Raw genomic sequence first — 20,329 nt, 5'->3', positions numbered from 1 at the left:
CCTCAGCTCACTGCAACTTCCACCTCCCAGGTTCAAGTGATTCTCCTGCCTCGGCCTCCTGAGTAGCTGGCATTACAGGCATGCACCATCATGCCTGGCTAATTTTTGTATTTTTAGTAGAGATGAGGTTTCATCATGTCGTCCAGGCTTGTCTCAAACTCTCTGCCTCAAGTGATCCACCTACCTCAGCCTCCCAAGTGCTAAGATTACAGGTGTGAGCCACCGTGCCCAGCCCCCTCACTTACACTTTTACAGAAGATCTGATCATACCCACTCCGCAGAAGTCAGAATGGCCCCCACGTGGTGTTAAACCGGAGTGAAAACTTCAGTTCAATCAACTGAGGGTGACACAGAAACATTTCCCCCAAAACGCTTTTGGCAGCTCTGCTGATCCATAAGCTGGCTCCATTTCAGGGCAGGACCTCCACTTAAGCTGCACTGGCTTCCACTAGAGTAAATCACATTAACTCATGGCAAACACAACTGAAGGGCAAAAAGATTCTTTTTAAAATGATTTTTGTCTCTCACTTACCAACACACGCTGGCCTCCCTACAGCCTGACTCCATTCAGCACCTGTTCCACTGAGCACCCACTGAAAGCTCAGCTCATGAGCTGAGATGACCCAGACATCAAGGAGTTTACAATCCAGGGGAAGAACAGACCTGAATACAAGTGATGACAATACAAGACAGAGTCAAAGAGCCCAACTTGAAGTATCAGCAGAATAGCACCAAAGACTAGTTCCCAACCCAGCTTCCAGCGCCAGAGACAGAGCCAGGCTGGCTGCATGAGATCAGCTGGGAGCTGTTGCAAACCTAGGTCCTAGCTAAGCCCCTAATCATCAGACTGGCAGTCACTGGGAGTGAGCTCCAGGAACTGGTTTATTTAATAAGCACACACACACACGATTCTGATGTTCCTAAGGGTTGTAGAAACATGGAACTATAGAAAACACTAAAAAAAAGAAAGGCACTAAAAGAAACCTATAAATATTCACTACCATCCCAGGCATCATGAGGACACTCCACGTGCACTATTTACAATACTTAGAATATCCTGCAAGGGAAACATTCATTCATGACGATGGACTTTATTGGGATCAGAGCCAGCCCTGGGAATGTTTGAACCTGCGCTGAAAGTCACCCCCTCCTCCCCACAGGAGGGGGCTAACATTAAGGAGCATGGACCAGATGGGAATTGGAGTGTCCTTTTATTATGAGACCACAGTGACAGACTTTTTTTTTTTTTTCCAGAGTCTCGTTCTTGCCACCCAGGCTGGCAGCCAGTGGTGCAATCTCAGCTCAGTGCAACTTCTGCCTCCCGGGTTCAAGTGATTCTCCTGCCTCAACCTCCCGAGTAGCTGGGACTATAGGCATCCGCCACCACACCTGGCTAATTTTTGTATTTTTAATAGAGACAGGGTTTCACCATGTTGGTCAGGATGGTCTTGATCTCCTGACCTCATGATCTGCCTACCTTGGCCTCCCAAAGTTCTGGGATTACAGATATGAGCCACCACGCCTAGCCTCAGACTTTCAAGTAAAGCCACAATGGACCACAGAGCTTAGACATCAGGGCTAACATGGAATCTCTGTCATTACATCTTGAGATCTTATTATCTTTGCTCAAGGAAAAAAATAATCATAATTGACATTTTGAGGACAAGACATCTGAATGTAAACTTGATCTTAGAGGATATTAAGGAATTACAGCTAATTTGATTAGGTATGACAATGATCATATAAAAAATGCCCTCATGTTTTTAGAGGGAAAGTAAATTACGTAGGGGTGAATATCAGGATGCAATTACATAACTACTGTAAACTATTTTGTAAATACTTCAGAAAAACAAATGGAGTAAATATTGCAAATGTTAATAGTTTTTAAATCTATGTGATGGGTATATGATAGCACATTAAACTGCTGTCTCTGCTTTTATGTTTATTGAAATTTTTGTAATAATAATAATAATAATAAACTTGGCCAGGCACAGCAGCTCATGCCTGTAATCTCAGCACTTTGGGAGGCCGAGGTGGATGGAGGACTGCTTGAGCCCAGCAGTTTGAGACCAGCCTAGGCAACATGGTGAAACCTCATCTCTAAAAAAACAGGCAAATTAGTCAGGCATGGTGGTGTGCACCTGCAGTCCCAGCTACTCAGGAGGCTGAGGTGGGAGGATCAACTGATCCCAGAAGGTCAAGGCTGTAGTGAGCCAAGGTCACGCCACTGCACTTCAGCCTGGGCGACAGACCCTGTCTCAAACAAACAAGCAAACAAAAACCCTCTTGATCCCATTTCCCAAAAAAATGATTTTTTTGAGATCTTACCATCTCCTGGCTTGCTGCAGAGTACAGGAAATCAAGACAAAGTACAGCACACAAGGAATAAGGAGGGAGGGAAGCGTGGGGGAGGCTGACACCATGGACTCTGCCAGCTCAGTCGACCCATGCGCCTTGCTTCATGGAAGAAAGGAATGGAAGATGAAGCATGCCTTTCACACACAGTGACCTTCCTCACTAGTAAATGTGCCTCCAGAAGTGTTCAAGAACTGAGTGCCAGAGCCAGGCTGGCTGCATGAGAATCACCTGTGAGCTTTTGCAAACATAGGCCCCCACTGGGTCCAAATGTATTCATCTCTTGGAGAGGAGGAGAGAGGCAGAACAAGGAAAAGGATGGGAAGAAACCAGCCTTCTGCACAGGAGGATGCTGGGATTCCTCCTGCAAGTTTAGCACAATGCAGCCTATTTTACAAGGTCACAGAAGCTCAGAGATGTAAACCTGCCCAGGTTCTCATAGCTTGTAACTGGGAAAACAAAACCCACCCAAGTCTCTGTCTCTAGAGATATTTCCACTTGCTTCAACTCTGGAGCTGTCTTACTTGTAAAGAGAGATTTCACTCCTCACTCACTTTTGTTTGCAGATATTGCCTAAGGTCCCTTGTGAATATTTAGGTCAGGGCTTTTTTTAAATTTTTTTTGAGTTTTTTGTTTGCTTGTTTGTTTGTTTTTAAAAAAGCAATCTTGTAGAAAGAACCCAAAGTGGCTCCCCATTTTAAGACCCTGCAAACAGGGAGACCAGAGTCTGGAGTCCCGGTCTGATTTCCACACTTTCCTTAGATTTCCCTGTGTGTAAAATCCAACAACAATCTTTGACAAATTGCCTCCCCCAGGGGAGAGATGGAGGAAGTGTTAACTTTGCTTTTTTCTTTCTTTTTTTCAGACAGAGCCTCATTCTGTTGCCCAGGCTGGAGTGCAGTGGTGCAATTTTGGCTCACTGCAACCTCTGCATCCTGAGCTCAAATGATTCTTGTGCCTCAGCCTCCTGAGTAGCTGGGACTACAGGCAGATGCCACCACACCTGGCTAATTTTTGTATTTTTAGTAGAGATGGGGTTTCACATATTGGTCAGGCTGGTATCGAACTCCTGGCCTCAAATGATCCACCCCCCTCAGTCTCTCAAAGTGCTAGAACTACTATAGGTATGAGCCACCATGCCCAGCCACTTTGCTATTTTTTTAATAGACAGCTTCGAGGTCCAGTATGATTTCACAGATTAGGAAACATCACAGGCAAAGAACACTTTGCATTCAAATACTAGAATGTTTTCATTTTCAAAGAGCTCTCACCTGCCATCCAATCTTGTCTTCCTAGCAGTCCTGGGAGAGAAGCAGATGTGGTTTCTAATCCCACTTTCCAAAAGAGGAGACTGAGGCAGAGGCTTTGCAGATACACAGAGGACATGTGAGGACAGGTGAAGGTCATGATCATTGTCAGCGCCCTCCCCCAACTTGACATTCTCAGACCTAGTGGACTTCCAAACAAAGGAGACAGAAGAACTCATCAATCAATTCTGCCATGGGTGCCAGGACCGAATTTTTCCCTGGCTAACTCAGTCACATCCTGTCTGGGATCTCCAACTACTACCCATCCCACAAGTCTCAGCTAAAACAGGAATTCAACGGGGAACATTTTTCTGAAGCTCCAGGATTGGGCTAGGCCCTCTCCATGGCTCTCTGACCTTCCCCTACTGCAGAACTTAGCACCTGTATGTCATTATTTGTTAAAACATGTGTCTTTCGTATGCTCTCCAAGTTATCTGCAGCATCTGCCAAGAATAATAATGAATGGTAAAACCTAATCTCTATTGAGTGCCGATGATGCACTTTTAATGTGACATCTTATTTAATCCTCACTATATCTGCAAAAGTAGAAGCTATTAATAGCCAATTTTCAGATAAGAAAGTCAAAGCACAGTTTCTATAACTTACCCAAGCAGCTAGCTAGGAGGCAGTTCAGTTTGAGCCCAGGGAATCATATTCCAGAGATCATGTTCTCAATTATTAGAGCAGCTACCTCCCCAGAATCTAGCAGGTGGTTAAGGAGTCTTTGTGGAATAAATGAACAGAAGGACAACAGATGGATGGATACATAGGTGGATGGGTGGATAATGGGTGGGCGGGCAGGTGGACGAATGAATGGATGGTTGAGTCAGTGAAGGGATGGCTGAGTGGGTGGAGAAATGGATGAGTGGGTGAGGGGTTGGAGGGATAAATGGATGGATGGGTGGGTGGATAGATGGTTAGATGAGTGAATGGGTGGATAGATGCATGGGTGAGTGCATGGATAGATGGGTTGGTGGGTGGGCAGTTGGATGATAGTTAGGTGCATAAGAGAGTGGGATGGATGGATAGATGGGTGGGTGGGTAGATAGATGGGTGGGTGGTTGGATGTATCCATGTCTGGATGGATGGATGGATGGACGGATGGAAGGAAGGAAGGGTGGTTGGTTGGATGGACAGATGAACAGATGGGCTTGGGCATTTATTCGGGGTCCTCCAAAGAATTGAGTGATTTCCCTAGGGTGTCTCATCACCCGCAGGTAGGTGGGCAAGGAGGCTTGCCTCTGTAATACTCATGATTATGGGTAGTGCTCAGCCTTAGTCACCACTCTCAGAACACTTTATTGACTAGGAAAGTCAAAACTGGCATTGATAACTAATGCAAATTGCAGCTATAACTAACAGAAGATGTTGAGCTGATGACAGCTGGGCAACCAAAAATCAGTAACTTGGCTGTGTCATATTACTGCCATGCTGGGCAGGTAGAACCAGGGGTTCCTTAATCCCTCCATCACATTAAGGATGCTTATCAAGACTTCCTCAACCATGGGGACAGGGATATTATCAAATACTTGCAGTTCACCCCAAAAGTCTCACCTTCTTCATTCCACCTGCACATGACCTTCAGCTCAAAGACATTTCCAGTCCTCAAGGTCAGCCCTTCTTCCAGCCTTTGAATTAACCCTGATGACTGCCTGCCAATTAAGTGTCTTCTCCTTTCATCACACAGCCTTTTCCAAGGCTTTCCTTCAATCGAGCCCTCACTAAACGCTGGAGCTGTTGTTGACAAAATCCAGAACAAGCTGGCTGGGGGATACAGGTTGGAAGCAGGCTGTAGTAATGGGGAAAAATTCTAAGCAATCTCGAACACAGAAAAGAAACTGAACAAGTAAGAGAGAGGCAGTAAAGAGAAGAAGTGTGAATTTTGCATAACTGAAGCTGAAGAAGATCGGGGGGCATGGCAGACCACAAGATAAATATGATATAGACTCCTTTTTAAAAAAGGATAAACATAGACCCTTTCCTACTGACAACTGTGCTTCAATATTGCTAAGGTCTTTACTAAAGGCGAGTCAGAAAAACTGGGTATTTTATGCAATACAGTAAGAAGGCCCATAGCCAAGTATGTTCCTGACACCACCTTCTAGGATAACCCCTGAGATTCTGGTTACACCTGTCCAAAAGTTCTCTCTCACTCCTGCTGTTGGAGAACTACCATGAGAGAAGAACAATAGTGAAGGGGTTAAGAGTGTGCACCCAGCGACCAGCCAGATGGCTTGAAACCATCACAATCTAATACCGAGCAAGTTACATAATGTTCCCGAGCCTCAACTTTCTCATCTGTAAAATGGGTATGCTGTCATTCATTAATCAAATTCTAGGTGAGCATATACTAAACACCAGAGACACAAATGAGAATCAGAACAGGCATGTCCCTGGCCCTTATGGTGACCACAGTCTTGAAGGGGAAGGATGACACTCACAGAAATAGGAAGCCATAGCTGAGCTAGTGTCTACCACAGAGAGGCACCTGGTGTCATGAAAGCAGATAACAGGGGGTTGCTGTGACTGAGTCAGTGTGGCCAGGCGTCACTGAGGATGTAGTGACTCCACTGTCAGATGAGACGGTGACCAGGTGAAGAGGCAGGGAGAGGGAAAATTTTTCCAGGCAGTAAGAGCAGGATGTGCAAACACCCTGTGGCAGGAAAAGAACAAAGGAAGTGCAAGAGCCTGAAAGAGGCCAGAGAGAGCAAGTGAACATGTGGATAATCATAGCACCCACCTCATACAGGACTTGCAAGAAATCGAGACCCTGTCTGTAACAGATTCAGCAATGACTAAATAGAAACTGTCTCCTAAAAGCACACGATGAGGCTCCTTGGTGGTATTTCCCACATGAGGCTGCCACGCACTCAGAGGCCAAGTTCAACCTGACTGTAGACAACCTCCGAGCCAGCTGGACACACATACACCCTCAGGCTCAGGATACCCAGGACAGAGTCCTGGATGCTTGAAGTCATGATAAGTATCCAGAATGACACAGAATTCCACCCAGGCGTGGTGGCCCACGCCTGTAATCCCAGCACTTTGGGAGGCTGAGGTGCATCACCTGAGGTCAGGAGTTCAAGACCAACCTGGCCAACATGGTGAAACTCCCTCTCTAGTAAAAACAGAAAAATATTAGCCGGGTGTGGTTGTCGGTGCCTGTAGTCCCAGCTACTCAGGAGGCTGAGGCAGAGAATCGCTTGAACCCAGGAGGCAGAGACTGCAGTGAACCAAGATTGCACCACTGCACTCCAGCCTGGGCAACAAAAGTGAAACTCCATCTCAAAAAAGGAGGAAAAAAAAAAGAATGACCCAGAATTTGCTAATAGGGGAGAAAGGGCTTTCTTCAAAGCTGGGCCTGGTTTCTACAGAGAGTCTTTCAGATGAAAATTAAGCAACTATTTGCAAGCAGCTCTTTGCAAGCACCTCAGAGGAGAACCCCTCACCCTGATGAATCAGGCACACAGGCGGATCCAAGACAATTGGCTGCATGCATGTGAACAAGCCTATGGTGGAAATGGAGTGCTTTATTTGTTTGGGGTGGTTTAATCACGAGGAGGGAGAAGCTTCTAAAGCAGCATTCAGAGGTGGCTGTGGCCTGGGTTTTCTGGAAGGGGGAGGCGGTGAGGATGAGGGCTTCCATTTAATCTGCAGGCCCCTTGCAGAAGGAGCTGGGGAAAGCTTTGCAGCCATCTGCACACTGTTTGCCATCTTGTCTGGCTGGGCAGCCGAGCTCCAGATGGGGGCAGATGGGATAGCTCTTTTCACCGTATTTGGAGAGAGATGGCAGGGAAGTCAGCCCCCATGAAGAAGACAGGAGCACTCAGCTGCTGGACAGTGCTGCCTAGGCCCCTGCGCTGAAGTGTCCAACCCCACAGCCTCTAGGTGCCACTAAAGTGGCCCAAGAGGATCTTCTATGTCCATCTCCATCCTGACACCTACAGACACTTAGAGAGAGTCCTTCAAATGGGAACTCACAAATGCACACTGATAACCCCCACACGGAACTCTCATACGTAGCAACTGAAAAGACAGGATGCCAGTTAAACTTGAATTTCAGATAAACAACAAATCATTTTTTAGGGTAAGAAGGTGCCAAATATTGCATGGTATATATTTGCACCCCAAAAAAAAAAATGGTTAATGAGAAATTCAGGTTTAATTGGACCTCCTGTATTTTACCTGGCAAGCCTAACCCTGCATAAACACAACCTCGAGCTTGAAACTCACAGAGAAGCCACAGCCGTGCTCACACACGTGCACAAACCCATATGCCTTTCAGAGTCAAGGACTGTGATGAGGGTCCCCACACTTGCACACTTCCCTGTCCTCTGTCTGGGCTCAGAGTAAACAGAGGGTCACCTGGCATCCAGGTCTAAGCTGGGCTTGGAGGTGTCCTAATGAAGCAGGATGCTGACCTGCACTTCCCCAGCTCAGCCGGGGCTGCAGCCAGGCCTAGCTTCCAGTCTCGGGCCTAGAACACACAGGACAGCCCCAGACGTTGGCAAGAAGGCTTCATCTCAAGGGCCACTGGTTCAGAATCTATTAGAAGCCCCACTTCTTTCCTCTGTTTCTGCTGCCATTGCCCCAGTCTCTGACCCTGACACTCAATCACTCTATAAACACAGCAGGTACTAGGGGTGGCTCTGGGCTCGGCACTAAAGACAATGCCCATGGTAAAGCCACAGTCTAGCAATGGCAGTCAACCACGTATCAGCAACAGCCCTGCCCCACACGTGCTGACTGCGCACAGGGCCGGTGCTGTGAACGTGCTCTCAACAGTGATCTCACTGAACCCTCATGGCAGCTCTAGGATGCAGACAGTAGCATCACATTATCCCCATTTTACTTTTGAGGAAACTGAGGCCTGAAGGCGGCAAATGCAGGCCTCGAGATTTGCAGTAACATTGCCAGGAATGTTTGAGAAAGCAAAATTCTCCAGAGTGAGGCAGTCTGCCAGAGCTCTGAAGACAGAGTCCCTGTTAGCAGGGACTGGGGGGACTGTGGGGTGGGGACAGACAAGCAGGTAGGGGCTGGACACCCCAGGACACCAGGGTGCAGACTGGTGTGAGTAAAAGAAAGAGAGGCGGTCGTGCCATCATCTGCAGAAGATGATGTCTACAGAGGACAGTACCATGTGAGCACTTGGGGAGCCGGATGAGTGGATGGAATTTTGCACAGGATGCAAATTAAGCACAGATCCCCCTCTGACCTAGACAGCCCACCTCCAGGAACATCTCACAGAAATGCAGGCACAGAGCACCAAGTGATGTGTGTGAGGAAATTCATCAGAACACCGTCTGTGATTGGGAAAAGGCGGAAACCATCCAAAGACGTATCGGTGCAGGGCTGGTTAAACGAAGCATGGTGCATCCACACGTCAGAATAACTGCTGGGAGAAGAAGGTGGTACCCAGGTTCCAACGTGAGACAATGTCAAAGACATGCTGCCTGAAAAGCAGGCTTTCCAAAGAATAAATACGGCATTATTCCATTTTTACTTTTTAAAAAAGTTACAATAAACACTTATATGCAAATACATGTGCTTGCGTGTACAGAGGAAAAAGGTGTGGACAGGAACAGAAAACCAAACTCTGCGGGTTGTCACTCATAAGTGGGAGTTGAACAATGAGAACACATGGACACAGGGAGGGGAACGTCACACACCGGGGCCCATCGTGGGTGGGGGACAAGGGGTGGGAGACCGTTAGGACAAATACCTAATGCATGCGGGGCTTAAAACCTAGATGACGGGTTGATAGGTGCAGCAAACCACCATGGCACATGTATATCTATGTAACAAACCTGCACATTCTGCACATGTATCTCAGAACGTAGAATAGAAAATAAAAAGAAATCAAAGAAAAAGGTGTGGAGAGGTATACCCTAACCATTCCCAGTGTTACCTCTGAGACGCAAGATCAAAAAAAGCGAATCAAGAGGATGTTTAGTTTTTGTTTTCTATATAACTTTTTTTTTTTTTTTTGGAAACATAGTCTCGCTCTATTGCCCAGTCTGGAGTCCAGGGACACAATCTCGGCTCACTTCAACCTCCTCCTCACTGCGACCTCCTCCTCACCACAACCTCGTCTTCACTGCAACTTGCTCCTTCTGGGTTCCAGTGATTCTCTTGCCTCAGCTTCCCAAATAACTAGGATTACAGGTGCGCACCACCAAGACCGGCTAACTTTTCTATTTTTTGTAGAGACAGGGTTTCACTATTTTGACCAAGCTGGTCTCAAACTCCTGGCCCACCCGCCTTGGCCTCCAAAAGTGCTGAGATAACAGGTGTGAGCCACCATGCCTGGCCTGCATTGCTTGAATTCTCAGACCACATGGACCCTCTCATCTGGTCCAATTGCAAGAGTCCAAGGCAGGCAAGGCAGAAGGCAGGGGCTTACCCCTCCATCAGGACAACATAGAACAGAGTCAAAAAAGAAAAACATGAATGGATCAGTCAAAGGGCCATGCACATGCCCTCCCAGGCACCTACACCTTGCAACTTAAGCCAACAAGCTTTCAAGCCACAGAGTCTTCCTTCCTAGAGACTAGCAAGGACACAAGCCCTGGCCAGGCCCATTCAGGAGGATGGTCTGAGGGATAAGGTGGGGTGCACAGTCAGGGGTAGCAGGAGGAAAGGGGGACACGAAGCCAAGGAAACCAGGGCACCCCAAGCTTCCTGAAGGCCACCAGAACAGGGCACCACACAGAGCCCCTGTGTACCTCTTTCTACAACAGCCTGAACACAAGGAAAAGGAAAACAAGGAAAATACACAAAGCTCAGCCTCACCTGGAACAGGTTAAATAAAGGTGTGTGACTTTGTCTTCATGTCCTTTGGAATTGGAAATCCAAGCTTCCTCTTCTGTGCCTTTAAGGTCCTGGCTGCTGCCCCACAGCTCCCTTCTCTTCCCTCCTTCTTTTGTCCTGACTTTTTTTTTTTTTTTTTGAGATGGAATCTTGCTCTGTTGCCCAGGCTGGAGTACAGTGGCACAATCTCAGCTCACTGCAACCTCCATCTTCCGGGTTCAAGCAATTCTCGTGGCTCAGCTTCCCGAGTAGCTGGTATTATAGGTGTCACCATGTCCAGCTAATTATTGTATTTTTAGGAGAGACAGGCTTTCACCATGTAGGCCAGGCTAGTCTCAAACTCCTGGCCTCAGGTGATCCGCCCACCTCGGCCTCCCAAAGTGCTGGGATTACAGGTGTGAGCCACCATGCCCGGCCCTCTTGTCCTAACTCTGCCATCTCTTTGCAGTCTCCCCTGAGCAGCTTTTCCTTGGCCCGCCCTGCCCCCCTCCAGAGTTGTACTCACAAACCACCCCCAATTCCCCCTGGCCCTGGCTCCTGCCCCGGGGCTCTGATCCTCAGCTGGTGAGTTCTAGAGGGTCAGAGGGAGCCAGACTCCCTAGAGAAGCTAAGGCAGGAGCCCTGTACTGGGATGTAGGTAATCTGCCCCCTTCCAGCTGGGGCCAAATAGAAGGGGGAAAGGCTGCCCCCAGAATACAGGGCCCTCAGTGGCCCTGGGGATCTGTGCTGGCAGTCAGGAGGACTGTCACCTCAGTGCAGTTGCCTGCAAGGAGGGCTGTGCAGGAAGCTGCATGCTGCTCAGAGAACAAAAAAAGGAAATGAAATGCACCATCTTGTTATTAGCAAGAGCTTTTGAGGCAGACACTTAAATATGCATGCCTAGACATTGTAAAACTTGGGGGAAATGTTAATTTCAATAACGCCAGTTCTTGAGCTTGCAGAAACCATTCTTTTATCTCCCTTCCTAGTCATTTGGGGGCTCCATCCCTCAGAGTGGCAGCGCCAAGACAGCCGGCCTCACTGGGTTTTGTAAGCTGTGCAAGGTGAGATCCCAAGCCCTTACCTGGAGAGCCATCTTAGGAAAACGTTAGAACAGGGCAACAAGTTGGCATTTCCTCCCTCCTTTCTCTTCCCCATACAAAAATCAGAAAGCACACTAGCCCAGTGCCCAGCCACAGTGATGAGGAAACCCCACTCAAAATCCTGGGTTGTGCCCCTGATACCAAAGATCTGCAAAATTGGGACTCACCTGCTGCAACCCTAGCCCAGACTTGTGTACATTTCAGGGGTGGCTGGACTCATGGCCGCCTGTGACGTCAGGGTGGTACAAGTCCTCTTAATCTAAGACTGTCGGGGTACAAAGATAAGCATTTTTTTTCCTTTTTCTTGAGAGCCAGATGGTAAATAGTTCAGCCTTGGAGGCCATAGGTCTCTGTCCCAACTATTCAATTCTCCATTGTAGCAGGAAAGCAGCCACAGACAATATGCACTGAAATGGGTGTGGCTGTGTTCCAATAAAACTTTATTTGTATGAACAGGCAGGGAGCTGGTTCTGGCCTGTGGGCTACAGCCTGCCTCCTCTGCTACAGCGTGATCTCCAAGGACCGATCCGTCTTGTAGATCAGCAGCTGGCACACAGGAGCTGCTCAGATACTTGAAGGAGGAACGGAGAAGGCAAACAGCCCCCAGTATGCAGACGTGAGGGTCTCCCAGCAGCACCATCCTTTGCCATCTCATGCCGAGGGACAAAGCCAGAGCAGGGCTCTCCACCAAGGCTGGGTTCTCCTCCAAGGAAATGTGATAACAAGACAGAAAGCACTGTGGAAGGATAGGGGCTTTGCAGTCCCACAAACCACAGTTTGCAAGACCAGGAGCATCCTGCACTTCCTTGCACACATCCTGGGTGGGTGCTGGAGCATCTAGTCTTAGAGTGAATCTTCTCCCCCTCCTCCCCCAACTGGCCTCCATTAAACTTCCAGCAACAATGTAGTGTATGTACACAATGGAATACTATTCAGCCTTCGAAAAGAAGGAAATCCTGCCATTTGAGACAACATGGATGAGCCTGGAGGATACTATGTTAAGTGAAATAAGCCAGGCACAAAACGACAAATACCACATTATCTCACTTACATGTGGAATCTAAAAAAGTTGAACTCAGCCAAGCATGGTGGCTCATGCCTGTAATCCCAGCACTTTGGGAGGTTGAGGCCGGCAGATTGCTTGAGCACAGGAGTTCGAGACCAGCCTGCATAACATAGCAATAGCCCATCTCTACAAAAAATACAAAAATCATTGGAGCATGGTAGTGCATGCCTGTACTCCCAGATACTCAGGAGGCTGAGGTGGGAGGATTGATTGAACTTGGGACGTCAAGGCTGCAGTGAGCCAAGATCACACCCCTGCACTACAGCCTGGGCAATAGAAGGAGACTGTCTCAAAAAAAAGAAAGAAAAATAAAAGAAAAAAGTTGAATTCATAGAAGCGGAGTAGAATGATGGTTGCCAGAGTCGGGAAGTGGGCAGATGCCAAAGGACACAGAATGTCATTTTTAGAGAAGAATAAGTTCAGGAGATCCGTGGGACAACATGGTACCTATAGTTAATAACAACATATCATACACTTGGAAATCACTAAGAGAGTAGATTTTTTAAGGGTTCTCACCACAAAAAAATAAGTCTGGGAGGTGATATGTTATTTACCTTGATTTAGCCATTTCATAATGTATACATACTTCAATCACATCATGTTGTATATCCTTTTGTACATAATTTTTGCCAATTCAATAAATTCAACAACTCCAATAAACAAGACATTCTCTTTACAAAAATAATTATTAAAAATAAAATTCAGAATTCTATTGTATTTATTTATTTTTGAAACAGAGTCTCGCTCTGTCACCCAGGCTGGCTGAAGTACAGTGGGGTGATCTCGGCTGACTGCAACCTCTGTCTCCCAGATTCAAATGATTCTCCTGCCTCAGCTTCCCAAGTAGCTGGGATTACAGGTGTGTGCCATCACACCTGGCTAATTTCTGTATTTTAAGTAGAGACAGTTACGGCATGTTGACCAGGCTGCTCTCGAACTACTGACCTTGGGTGATCCGCCAGCCTCGGCCTCCCAAAGTGCTGGGATTACAAATGTAAGCCACTGTGCCCGGCCAGAATATAAAAGATGGTTTAATTCAACTAAAACATTAAAACATTGATTATTTCTATAAGTGTTAATTGTTCTAATATGTTTTGGTCAAAATAGTCTCCTTACCTATCCACAATTAAGTGGTTAATTGACATTTGATTGGATTTTGATGAAGTTTTCAAATCATGATTGACTTTTCCAATGTATAGTAAAATGTGCTTGAAAATATTTCATAAAAATTAATATTTAAAAATGGTCAGGCATGGTGGCTCATGCCTGTAATCCCAGCACTTTGGGAAGCCAAGGTGGGCCGATCACTTGAGGTCAGGAGTTTGAGACCAGCCTGGCCAAACCTCATCTCTACTAAAAATGCAAAAGTTACTCGGGCATGGTGGCGTGCACCTGCATTCCCAGCTACTTGGGAGGCTGAGGCAGGAGAATCGCTTGAACCTGGGAGGTGGGCTCCCCAGGCTTAGAGCAAAACCCCCATCTTGTCTGTCTCCACTCTCATCCCAGGCAATCGCAGTCATTTCCATAGCCTCAACCACTATCAACCTGGGATGCCTCCCAAACCCGAGTCTCCAGCCCAAATCTGCCTTCCTAGCCCCAGACCCATCTGTCCTGGCACACATTGCCCCCTGGGTCCCAAGCAACCTCAGCCAATGAGTCCAACGTCAACTTCCTGTCCTTGCCTGACACTGCCAGCCCTGAGATCAGACCTGACCATTCACCTCCAGTACCTCATAGGTCTGACAGTCCTTTGGAACATATCCCACGAACATTCCCCAAACCAGGCACCGGACTCCACACATCAACATCGTCACGTGAGTCACCAGCATCCCTGGCAAGGACCCCTGTCCCAGCCTCCAACTCATCTCATTCCTGTACCTTGAGTTCTGTGTCACAATCCAGAGGCCACGAGAAGAAAAATGACAACCTTAATGAAATTAAAAGAATTGAGAAGACATCTCCGTATGGTCCAAAGTCTTTCCAACTGAGAAACACATATCAAGATCCAGCCTGCCAGCCCTGGGGTTAAATGTTCCTGAAATAATTAAAGCCCAGGGCAACACAGTCCCCATTCCAAAGTACTCCCAGCATAGTAAGACTTGCTTCCCTGGATGGGCTCGAAATATCCAGTGTGTACCCTGCCCCTCTCTGTTGTAGCTAACAGGAATGTGCTTCATGTCTTCTTCCTGCACGAAGGACCATCCACCAACCTGTGCAGGCAGCACTTTTGGCCAGGGGAGGATGTGAGAACTTCCCACCATTTCCCACTTACACACTGCATTCCTCAGGAGCCTGCCTCACAAATTACAAGAGCGCCACAGCAGACACAACATGTTCCAGCAGGTGGCCATGTCTTCATGTCAGCTTGAAAGATCGTCACCAGGGAAATATCTATATCTCGGCAGAGAGAGCTTCAGCCTGTGTAGTCCAGCTGTGCTCAAATGGAAATCCAGAAACCCAGATGTTGGTCCAAACACCGTGTCTCAGGGAGATGGCTCTGCAGGTCCCCAGCATGGGAGTGAACTGGGTGGGCCACCTGCCCTGCCTGCCCACATCCCTGCTTCCTGGAATCCTGGACCCTGAGAACCAGGGGGACATGGTGGGGAACAGGCAAGTCTTGTGCAGAAAGCCAAGATGCCACCCAAATCCACTCTGCAGTCTAGGTGGGTGATATTCTGCTCTGCACCACACCAGTACATGAGGGGATGGAGGATGGAGTCTAGACAACCCAAGTGTAGAAAGGTATTGCCCAAGTATTTTGTGCTTTGTCTGTGTTACAATGCTATGCCCAGCCCAGGGTGGTGGCTCACACATGTGATCTCAGCACCTTGGGAGGCCGAGCTGGGCGGATCATCTTAGGTCAGGAGATTGAGACCAGCCTGGCCAACATGGTGAAACCCCATCTCTACTAAAAATACAAAAATTAGCCAGGTGTGGTGGTGGGCAACTGTACTCCCAGCTACTTGGGAGGCTGAGGCACGAGAATCACTTGAGCCCAGGAGGTGGAGGTTGCAGTGAGCGGAGATCATGCCACTGCACTCCAGCCTGGGCAACAGAGTAAGACTCCATCTTAAAAAATAAATAAATAAATAAAAGCTATGCCCAGCATTTTCAATGTACTGTCTTATTATCTCAGTAAATCCCATGTAACCTTCCTATGAAAGTGTATCTCATTTATCTCCATTTCATAGATGAGAAACCTGAGGCCCCTGGAGTCGTATTAATTTTCCAAGACTGCATTGCTGATAAAGGGTACAGCAGGGACCCAAGCTTGACACTCTCACCCTCAAACATTTCCACAAGTGTAAACCAATGGCTCTCAGCTGGAGTGGTTTGGCTCACGTACAACTCCCTTGCTCCATGGCATTTGAAACTGTCTGGAGACATCTGGGGTAGCCATAACTGGGAGGGTAGAATGGTACCTAGAGGATGGAGACCACAGATGCTGCTAACCATCCTACAATACACAGGATGGCCTCCCCACCACCACCACCACCATGAATGGTGTGATCTCAAATGTTGTGACTGTGCCAAAGCTGAGAAACCCAGGTTTCTCCTCAGCAAGAAGGGAAAATACCTGCAACGTGGATGCACCTCTGAAGGAATCCCTCTGCAGGAGCCCCAAGCTGAGAATAACCTTCCTGATCTGGTTTCAACCCTGGATGCTTTCAACCTGTGCGTCCATCAGGGATTTCAGGGACTCCAGTGAGTTATTACCCTCAAATGCTCGGTTCTGCCTGACAACCCAGAAATCTCTGACAAGATGCCTGGTCTTGGGGAAGGCTCAGCAAGTGGTTGAGGTTGATAACCAAATACCTAGGAGAGACTTTTGTCTCCCTCCAGGAGGAGCTGTGGGTCAGACACACCCTGGGATCATTCACAAGTTGTCAATAAAGGCTTGGGGAGGGCCAGGTTTTCTAGGCCTTCTCAATGGGGTCGGTGTTTATGGATACACAAGAAGCCTGTGAAACTTCTGATATTGGCAGGAAATCAATGCCCCCCACCCTCCACCCCCACAGGTCCCCACCATAAACACATGTCCTGCAGCAGGACTTGGCACTCTGGGGCTCCTGGGGTCCCGATTTATCTGCTAAAACATCCTATAGCCACCACCGAATAAAGCAACCCCTTGGCACCCAACCACAAGAGCACAGTATGGGAGCCACCCCAAGGAACACCAAGTCACATTAAAACCTCAGCCATCCAGAGCACCAGGCCTGGTGATAAGAAATAACATTTTATCCTTAAAAGCATCTGAATGCCCATGCTGCTTCTTGCAGAGAAAAGTCCAAAATAATCTGCTATTAAAGAACAAGGATGGTTTTGACATTTTAACCAAGCTAATGGTCTACGCAGACAAAATCTCATAAAAGGGCACTCTGTTCTTCTTGATCCACTCAGACATGGCCTGTGAGTGAAGAAACGGGCTCTCCTCCTCAAAGAAATCACTGCTGATCCTCACACCAGCCTGACACTGCTTCATGGGTTCTTCAGAAAGAGTATTCCCATAGAAACTAAAACGGAAGAGGAATGTGTCTGGTGGGCATTGTGGGCAGCAGTGGGCTTTGGGTCAAATTTTAAGTTTGAAAATCAAGATTCCCTCTTTTCGAGGGGCCGCTGGACTGAGAAGATACAGACACCGTGAAAAGAGGGTGCCATGTTCAGATTCAGGAGACAAGGATGGTTTCTGTTCAGTTCCTCCATCATCCTTCAGGTCATGCGATTCCCATTTCCCTCTGTGGACCAAAGAGTTCAGTGGGGTTTCTGCCTTTTAAATATTTCATTATCAACATATCATCATTTTAGCCTCCAGAAAGCATTTTAACATGGAGATTCTGGCTTAAGACTCTTGTGGGTCTCTCTGTCTCTCTCTCCCTCCCTCTTTTCCTTGAAACAGGGTCTCACATTGTCACCCAGGCTGGAGTGCAGTGGCATGATCACAGCTCACTGCAGCCCGACATTCCAGGCTCTAGCAATCCTCCCACTTCAGCCTCCAAAGTACTTGGGACTACAGGCACACACCACTATACTTGGCTTTTGTTTTTGTTTTTGTTTTTGTTTTTTTTTTGGTAGATATGAGGCTTCACCACGTTGCTCAGGCTGGTCTTAAACTGCTGGGCTCAAGTGATCCCCCCTTCGCCCTCTCAAAGTTCGGGGATTATTGGCTTGAGCCACCACACCCGGCCAAGGACCTTGTCTCTTGTGATGCACCCCAGAACAAAACATCACTGCAAAAACACACTAAGTCATGAGTTTCAGTTCTAAGTCCCATTTATCCACCATACACTATGTGCCAGGCACAATGCTAAGTGCTTCTATGGACGAGTTTCCCTTAATCTCAGCAGTAACAACCGCAGGCACTGGGGTCTCTAGACCGATCCATTTGCCAGTGAAGACAGTAAGGCTCAGAGAGGGTAAGTGGCTTGTGCCATGTCAGCCAGCGAAGGAGGGGCAGAACCAGGATCCAAACCCCAGCCGCCTGGCTCCAGACTCGTGTTCCCAAGGTCCCACTACACTTGGTCACTCCACTGCATTCTGGTATCCTGGTCTTTGGCAGAGTCCACGTAAAAGAAGGAGGTAGAGGGAGTGAGAGGGACTTTACGCAATAAAGTTTCCTGGTGTCACACTGCCACCGTAATTGTGTCCCTGATCAGGACCTCTCACTTCTCATCCTTTCCGTGATTGGCCCTGGAAAACCTTCCTGAGAACTGTCGTCCTTCTCCCGGGATCTCAGAGAAAATTCACCTGAGTTCAGTCTCCAGGTGACCCAAGCTCTGAATGCAGTAACGTGCACAGGGAGATGAGGATGTCACCATGAGCAAGCCTCCCAGACAACATCCAGGAACAACCCCAAGACTGGGCAGGGTGGGGCTCTGATGCAGCCCGCGGTGAGGAGGGCTGCCCGTGCTGCCTAAATGGGTACAGAATGAAGGCCGCCCTCTCTCCCATGTGGGACTCATTAACCACGAATCGAATTATTAAGACAAGCTCAGTTAAGTAAATGGTCAAACATAAAAACATGTGGAAGGAACAAAGAGGTCAACCCCATTATCCATCAAAAACCATCATGGTGGCAGCCCTCACTGAGGGGTACAGCTCTCCAGCGGGCCCTCATCTGCCCTCCAAACTCACGTGCCTCCCCAGTGGAAGGCCAGCAAAGCCACACAGGAAGAGTTGGGGTAGGAAAGCAGAAAGTGAACCCCAGGAGGCCAGGCTGGCCACGGAGCCCCATCCCACACACACAGGCCCGGTGACTCAGGGGCCCACGTGTGCAGGAAACCGAGAGCTCATAGGGACAGCACCCCGGGGGAAGCAAGGAACTTTGCCTCTCTGTCCCTCTCTGTAGGGATGGAAAGAGAACGATTTCTGGGATGGAAGCCATCTGCCTCCTCTCAATTCTCGCTGCCCAAATAGAAAGGGAAAAAAAACTAGGAAGATGCGGGACAGGTGAGGAGCTGCGTGAGTGCCGCCAGCCCGCAGCCCAGCAGAGCAGGGCTTGGCCAAGCCTTGCGCCAGGGACTTCCCCCTGCCCCCACCACAGGCCCCTCGCCAGGTGAGAGGCATCGACAGAGTCCCAGACACATGCCCCAGACAGGATGCCCAGGGCAACCCCCGCCCCTTCCCCTGCTGGGGGCCCCCAGGACGTGGGGCTCCCCCTCCCCTTTGGCTAGCCGCAGAGTCCAGCGGGTCTCCCAGTCAGGGACGTCGTGGGAGAATCAGGAAGTCGAAGCCACACAGCCGAGAAGGGGCAGCTGGCGTCTCGGAGGCCGTCAGGAGCTGTCACTCCGCGCCCGCCGGAGTTGCCGCTCAGTAACCAACTTCAACCCCGGGCCAGCCACGGAGACTCCCGCCGCCTCTACCCCGCGTCCCCGGCACCTGCGCGCCCCCGGCACCCCTGGACCCACGCGCCCGCGTCACTTACTCCTCTGCCTTCGCCACCTGTCTGGGGGCCGGTCTCCTTCCTGCCTGGCCGCGGCGCGTCCTCCCCGTCCTCGCAGTCCTGGGGCTGTGCGCTTCCCCCCTCCAGCAACAGCCGCAGCCTCTTCTCCTAGGGAGGGACGTCGTCCTCCTCCCTCCTGGGCCGGCCATCCCTGCCTCAGGGCTTGCCAGTGGCTTCGGACCTGCCGGAAGGGCTGGCCATGGCTCCGGGGGCTCTGCCTGCACTTGGGGAAGAAGAAGCACCCGGCGCGAGCGGCCTCTCGGAGAAGCTGGGGCGTCTGAGCGCAGGCTTGCTGGGTCCGCGCGGCGCGGAGCTGGGCATCGGGGCCGGCGCGGGCTCCTCCTCGGGCCGCTCCTGGCTCCCTGGCGCCCTCTGCTGGCCGCTCCCGTGCACCGCGGACACGCCGGAACCGGGCCTGGGCCGCTCTCACCTGTCCAGGCCCAGGCGGTCCCTGTCCCTTGACCTTGGCCAGGCCCGCTCTGGCCAGGCCCTGCATCTCCTCCCCGCCCCAGCCAGGTTGCAACCCGATGGTCTCCCTGCCCAAGGAGGAGAGAAGACAAGGGACGCCACGAGAGGGTGGACATCGGCCACAGCCACCTTGTCTTTGCTCTTACCCTGTGTCTTCCATGATTTGGAGGTGGTGGGAAACCCGAGGCTGCTCAAAACTCGTGGAGAATTCCGCCTGCAGGATGACATGAATGCACCTTCCCATTGCCTACCAACAGATCTTTTTTGAGCATCACTGTGGACCAGACGTAGTGATGGGGGA

The sequence above is a fragment of the Pan paniscus genome, chromosome 7 (genome assembly GCF_029289425.2).
Source record: "Pan paniscus chromosome 7, NHGRI_mPanPan1-v2.0_pri, whole genome shotgun sequence".
Lineage (NCBI taxonomy): Eukaryota > Metazoa > Chordata > Mammalia > Primates > Hominidae > Pan > Pan paniscus.
The sequence above is the reverse complement of the archived record's forward strand: the minus strand, read 5'-3'. Positions refer to the sequence as shown.